The sequence below is a fragment of the Camelus bactrianus genome, chromosome 3, assembly GCF_048773025.1.
Source record: "Camelus bactrianus isolate YW-2024 breed Bactrian camel chromosome 3, ASM4877302v1, whole genome shotgun sequence".
Classification (NCBI taxonomy): Eukaryota; Metazoa; Chordata; class Mammalia; order Artiodactyla; family Camelidae; genus Camelus; species Camelus bactrianus.
In genome coordinates this window covers 49,219,551-49,226,119 of record NC_133541.1, presented here as the reverse complement: position 1 = coordinate 49,226,119, position 6,569 = coordinate 49,219,551, and the positions used below count along the sequence as shown (strand labels likewise).

At 41.2% G+C, this 6,569-nt stretch overlaps 1 long non-coding RNA gene across 1 annotated transcript; it reads right to left on the bottom strand.

The window, feature by feature from the left end:
* Positions 1-4,401: 4,401 nt before the first annotated feature.
* LOC141575243 (uncharacterized) lies at positions 4,402-6,127 on the bottom strand. Its single transcript, XR_012502684.1, has 3 exons — positions 6,001-6,127; positions 5,608-5,797; positions 4,402-4,711 (listed from the first exon to the last, which is right to left on the bottom strand). It is a non-coding gene; the product is annotated as an uncharacterized LOC141575243 (long non-coding RNA).
* Positions 6,128-6,569: the final 442 nt, after the last annotated feature.

Genomic DNA, 6,569 nt, shown 5'->3' with positions numbered 1-6,569 from the left:
CATCATCTCTGTAACCATCATTGGCAAACTTAACCCCCAAAATAACTAAATGAAAAATCACTCCCTTCCTAAAGCTTGCATCATGTTTTTTATTCCAATCTGAGTCATGGCAGTGTACTCTGAGTCATCTGCCAGAATGTAATCAAAGTTTCACAATGTCCTTCCTATGTGAATACTTTCTGTCTTCTCCCTTAAGTTTTATTTTGGCATCAAAATATTCTTTGAAAAAAATGGCTCCAGGATCTCTTGCATTCCAAGGACCTCCACACAGTTTTTCGGTCCCTCCTCTGGCCTCCCTCCTCTCTTTGGGGGCCCCCAGCAAGGTCACCAACTCCCTTTGTTCTTCCTTCTTCCCTTACCCATGTGTCACTTTCCTGCCTCCTTTCCTTGCATTATTTTCTCCACTCAAAGCTTCTTCCCCCTCTCAGCACCCTTCCCGTCCTGAGGGGACCATGACATTCCCTGGCTCGGAAGGGAAGACCCCAGGCTGAGAAGCAGGCAAATGGCTCAGCACCCCACAACCTTGGAGGAGTTCCTCAATGTCTCAGGGCCTCATTTTTCTGTAAATTCAAATAGTTCTCAGTTCATAACCATTTGGATAAAAATCCTACCAGAGTAGAGGTACATTCTACCCTTACACAGAAAGAATCCTACCATTACATGAAGAAAATTTCTTATTTGAAAGTAATTTCTGAATGTTCACCAGTAGGATACTGGTAAAAAAAAAATGATGCATTTGTTAAAAAGCATGAGGTGACTAAGTAGTGTTTTTAGAGTAAAGACAGCAATTAGTATAAGAATCCATCTAGTAGAATCCTTGTTTTTTAAAAAAATCTATGTTCAATGCTATGTGTTAATAGTATGTTGTCTATTACATAGAAGTTTATGAATGGTTAGAAGAAAACCCGAGGGGACATAGACCACGTGTAATAGTGGTTGCTTTTGGGAGAGGAGAAGGTGCAGGAAGTGAGGGGGGGAATTTTAAATTTTTCCTTTTATGCTACTGAATTGTTTGAAATTTTTACTAGTATTTCTTTAACAATTAAACCAATCTGGAATAATTTGAGGGAAGCATCTTCTATATCCTGGGTTAGAGTTTATTGCTATATTTAAATTTTATAAAATGAATTATCTTATAATAAGTATTTCCCTTTTGGTCCCCAATCACAATGTGTCATTCATTCTAAAAAAAAAACAAAGTTTTTTTAAAAAATAAAATTAATTATTTCACTGCTTTGGCCTGTGGAAAAGTGAGAGCTGAGCTAACCCCAGTTTTTTATTCTGTCCTCAAGTAGCAGAGCCCCTTCATGTCTTCTGACTTTTCCCCACCTCCCACATCTCAATCACTCACAGACAGCAGGGCCTCGAGACAGGAAATGCGGTTAAAGGCTGAGGTGAAGCAGAGGTATTGAGTTTTCCTTTCCTTCAAAGTCAAAGGATACTGTTTTACATGAAAAATTCATTACCCAGAAAACAGGCCCAAAGTCTGCCTCATAGACTGTAGCTTCTAAAGAATGATTTTACCAAGTTAGTTATTTCAAACCTGTTATATTTGCTGCCAAGCAATTTATATGTCACCTGAAGTTCACTTATCATATGTCACCAGATGAAGTCATTTCTCTCTGAACCTTTTTACTCATGGAATTTCTATGAACTTGTTTTGTTTATAGCTAGTTGTAGCGATACATGGGCTGTTAAAGCCATGAGACACACACGGGTGCGCACACAGTCTTCATTCACTACATCCTCCCGGGATAACCTGATGCATCTTTGATCATAGATCAGTCCGTGCATCCAGTGCCTCAAGGAGGAAATGAGTAAGAGAAGCTTAGGAATGTGATCTCCTCCTTCTTTCCTCATTCTCCCACCCGGCCTATTTTAAGGCAGCTGTACATAAACAGGCCTGTTGCCTACATGACTCAGCCTCTGCTAATCCCGGAGAAGGGGAGTTTGTTTGGCAGAAGAATCAGTCAGCGTCTCCAAGCTCCTAAGCTTTATGGCTGGTGTAGGAATTTTTCTGCCAGGTGTGAAGATTCCATGAAAAGTATTTGTCAATCCTCTGCATTTATGTGGAAATTGGGGATTATTTGTTCCATAATGTTAGTGCATTTCTCGAGGACAGCGTCAACATTAAAATCCTCAATCGCCATTATTTTGAAAAGCATTTGTTTAACCATGAGATATCTTTAGTTATGCATTTTCAGATGGAAGCTGCTTTCCTTCCTGAGGCCTGACTGTCCAGGCCTTGGAGAAGCCAGCGTCAGGTCAGCTCACTACAACCCCTCCTACTCCATACAATGCAGAACAGTTCCCAACCTGGCTTACAAACCCCTCCCTGGCGTACCACAGTAAACAGACCCTCCTTTGCATGCTCTGGGCCCGGCTCCCTCTCGACCTTGGCATTGGGTGCTGTCCTCCCCACGCTCCAGCCATGCCATGCTTGCCTCTCCGCCCGCCTGAGACCACACCAGGCTTGCCGGCCTCAGCACTGTGACTGCTCAAGGCGCCACCCCTGTCTGACTTGCCGAAATGGCTTCTCCTTATTCTCATTTATGGTTTCCTGTTCGTGTCTTTTAATACTTATTATTGTCTATACTTGCTTGCTTATTGTCTTCTTCCCCCGGACTGCAAATTCCTAGTGGGAATGGAGCATTGGAGCATGCATTCTGAATGTTCAAGGGCCCCCAAAGCCACCAGATATCTGGGGAGCTGGCAAGGATTGAGCAAACTTTAGTCAGCCTCCTGAACCTTGGCCTAGGCACATCTGTGCACATCCCTGTAAAACCCAGTTTTCACAAGAACCCTGCCAAGTCAGTTTGACCAGAACTTATCACCCTCACGATCTGATCACCTTCAATATCTAAACAGGTTCTTCACCCTCTACCATCTCCTAGGTGATGTCTGATCCCCCTGGCCTGTCTTCAGTAAGAATCCTGCCTATTAGGTTGATTTAGCCAAAAAAAACGTTACCCCTGATGTTTCTTCTCGGTAATTCTCCATGCACTGACCCCCCCCCTACTTTTGGGCTATAAATTCCCACTTTCCCATGCTTTTTTCAAAGTTGAGCCCAATTTCACTCCCTAACTGTAATGCCCCACTGCAGGAATCCTATACCTGTCATAATGGTCCTGAATACAGTCTGCCTTTCTGTCTTTAACCAATGTCATTGATTTTTTTTCTTTAACAGACCACAGGTTATAAATTCTAACTATATCATTAGTGTGAGTCCTCATTAGCAAAATTTGTCTTAAAGTTCTTGTTAACCTCTTCAACTTTATTTTATTGAACGATTTGTCAACATTAGTCTAAATCTGTTAACTCTTTTCCAGTTAAGCTACATAAGTGAAGCTTTTACATCAACATCATGGAAGTGGAATATAGAAAACAGCCAGCTCTGAGGTTCACTTTCCATCACTGTGAGGGGGGCTATAACCCACTTTTATGATGGGGTAAAGATTAGGGAGCAGACTGGTAAGTGAGACAGGATACAGAAGCATGACTCAGCTCCTAAATCAAAGCTTTTCACAATGACTTCATTATTTTACTTGAAACAATAGGAGTTTTGGCGCATCTATACTTGAAAATAATAAGGAAAATATTTTAACCCTTTCTTAAAACTTGCTGTGGCAATGCCTCCTTCCATTCATGTGCATAGTCAGCGTGATTTCTTGTATGTATTCACACAAATAAAAGTATTAGACCAATCAGAGTTTAAATTTCTTTCATTTTCAACAAGAAAAAATTTTATGTATTTGTGAAGATTTAGTCAACATCACAGATAAGAATTATTATTATTTTCTGGGAACTTGGATTCAGAATACAGAAAATTTAACATGAAGCTATTATAAGACATACTTTATATTAGCTACATAGTTACACAATTTTGAAACAAAATAGCCATGATTGTTGCCACTAACAAAATAGAAGGCCACGACTACCACCACTAATGGTGTATTTTTTACTGTAAATTAAAGAATCAGCATTCCAGTTTGGATGTATGAGTCTCTGTGGCCTCAGTTAGCATTACAGCATCCCGGAGAGGAGAGACTCCATCAGTACATGCATAAATCAGCTTCGGTGTCTGGAAGACTGAAGATGAAGCCTTGGACCATCGTGAATTCCTATAGGATAAACACCCTCTTGAAAATCCACTTGACAGCCAACCAGCATCCCTCTCAGAGGATGCCCCACTGGACCACATGGGACCGAACGATGTTTCCTTGAACTAACATTATTAAAGAGTGCATGACTGTGAGAGAATATATTCTAGTTCTAGACCAAAAGAAGGTTATCAACTACACAACTGCAACCTGGAGGTGGTGCTATGGTGTGTGACGGGGAATGGGGAGAAGGGAAAGGGCAGGGGGAACTAACATTCATGGGATGCCTACCTTGTTTTACTGGATCCTGCAAACTTATTTTAAATAAGAAGAATAACCAAACAACAGGCTTGGAAAGGGTGAGTAACTTGACTACAACCAGTAGCCAACTAGTAGCTCAGAGGGATGGTATTCAACTCCGAGCCTGTCTAGTTTGAAGAGCAGTAATAATAATAACAAGAAGAGATCATCAGTATTAAAATAAGTATAAAAGTGCCCTTGTAATAAGACAAATGAGAATGTATAGTTACCTGAGGGAGACGTTCTCCTCAAGTTCTTTTTTTTTTTTCAGACATTCAGTAAATGTGTGCTGTTTGGAATCATTTTTCAGTCTTGTGTGAAGGAAAAGAGATGATAAGCTCAATGAGAAACTATGGGATAAAAAGAGCCTATGGCGCATCCTTCTCGACCCTGCCTCCACCCCTGCCCCAGATCTTCCCTCATCAGTACATTTAGATATTGCTCAGCCTTTTAAGAACGGCTACGGAGACTGCTCTAGTATTTGGATATACAAAATGTGTTTAACCGAACTGTTATTAGTGTGAGTAATTTGCAGTTTTTGCTATTAAGAGCAAATAAACACTAAGTAAATACCAACAGAAGAATTTCTGGCGGTCTGATCTCCAGGACTGATACTGCTAGGTCAACTGCTTATGCATATTTAAAATTTTGCAGTACCTACTATGTTCAGGACTGGTGAGTCCCTTTCACCCTTAGCAGCTCTGAATGCTGTTTATTGATTTGTTGTCAAACTGATGGGCAAAAAGGAAAATCTCATTTAAATTTTTATTTTGTTTTAATTGTTCCTGAGGTTTAAAACCTTTTCATATCTTTCTTGCCTGTAAGTATTTATTCTGTGAGTTATCAGTTCACTTCTTTTGTATCTGATTACTTTAGGTCAACCACCCCCCCAGGCTAATAAAAATGTTCCTGTAGAGTTTTGTGACTTCTTTGAACTAGAGCATTTGCTGTATTGGTGAAATAGTGAAAATCCATGACCTTCAATATCTTGGAGTCATTTGTGCATTTCAGTTTTTACTGAAATCTCAGGGCACTAGTTTTCTTGTATAACAAGTCGCAATTGCTCCTGCCCTTGTCCTGTTGGCGTGGACCCCAAACTCCAAATTTCCATGAATCAATTTAATCTTTTTAAAAAGAGCCATTTGAAATGGCCTTGAGGAATGCTCTGGGCTCCACATCTCCATCTTCTATTTATGGGTGGACTTACGGTTTTCTGGGAAGGAGACACAGATTGTCTTTTGAACGTGGCCTTTCTTCCTGTATAGACTTCACAGTTTCCTGTCAGCAGCCAGAAGAACTTGTGCCACCAGGAGTCCAAATTAGTCCACATGTCTGTGCCAACTAGCATTGGAGTGAAGCGCATCAGACTTGTCCCCAACATGCATCACATTTAGTCTCTGAAGAGAAAGAAGTATGTTCTCCTAGGAACTGTGGCACAGACTGCTTTCTGGGTCATCTTGGGTGGGGGGAGAGAGAAAAAAAAGGTGAGGAATTTAAAATACAGATGTAAGGAGCCATTGGAATCACAGATGGGGATGTTTAGAGATCTTAGAATTATGAATTTGGAATAAAAATGCCCTTTTGATGAGGCACAAACCACCTTCTCCTTTTATGGGTGAGACATAGATGGGTCACGTGAGCTGTCCAAGCTTGCCCAGCCAGTGAGTGGCAGCACTGAAATGCAGGTCTCCTGACTTTTGGTCCACAGTCTGTTTCTTCCAGGCTGCCTCCTTTTCTGGTCTAATTGGAGGAAGAGATTTTACTTGGAAGATTTATATATTGTTCATTCCAAAAGTTACTTGAGTCATCATCTGTCACAAGGAAGAAAGCTGAGTCTCAGAGAGATGTGGTGACTTGCTTGGGGTCACAGGACCAGTGGGGTACACACCAATCACAGGGCACAGATGGCATATCTTTATTGCCAAGGAGGATTCTCTCTTCCAAGTCACCCTGGTATCACCCACCTGGGATGCTCTGAGTCTTCAAAGCAGGTGGAAACATTTAGCAAGTGTCAGACTGTGGTGGTTGCCCTAAGAAGTGAGGTAGGAAGAGGTTCCCTCCTGCTGATGCTCTGAGAAAACGTTGGTCTGTCCTTTAAAGTCATCTAACCCTGCACCTTGTGTCTTACTAAAAAGAAATAATCCCTGAGGCTCTCTTGGTTTGTGACTT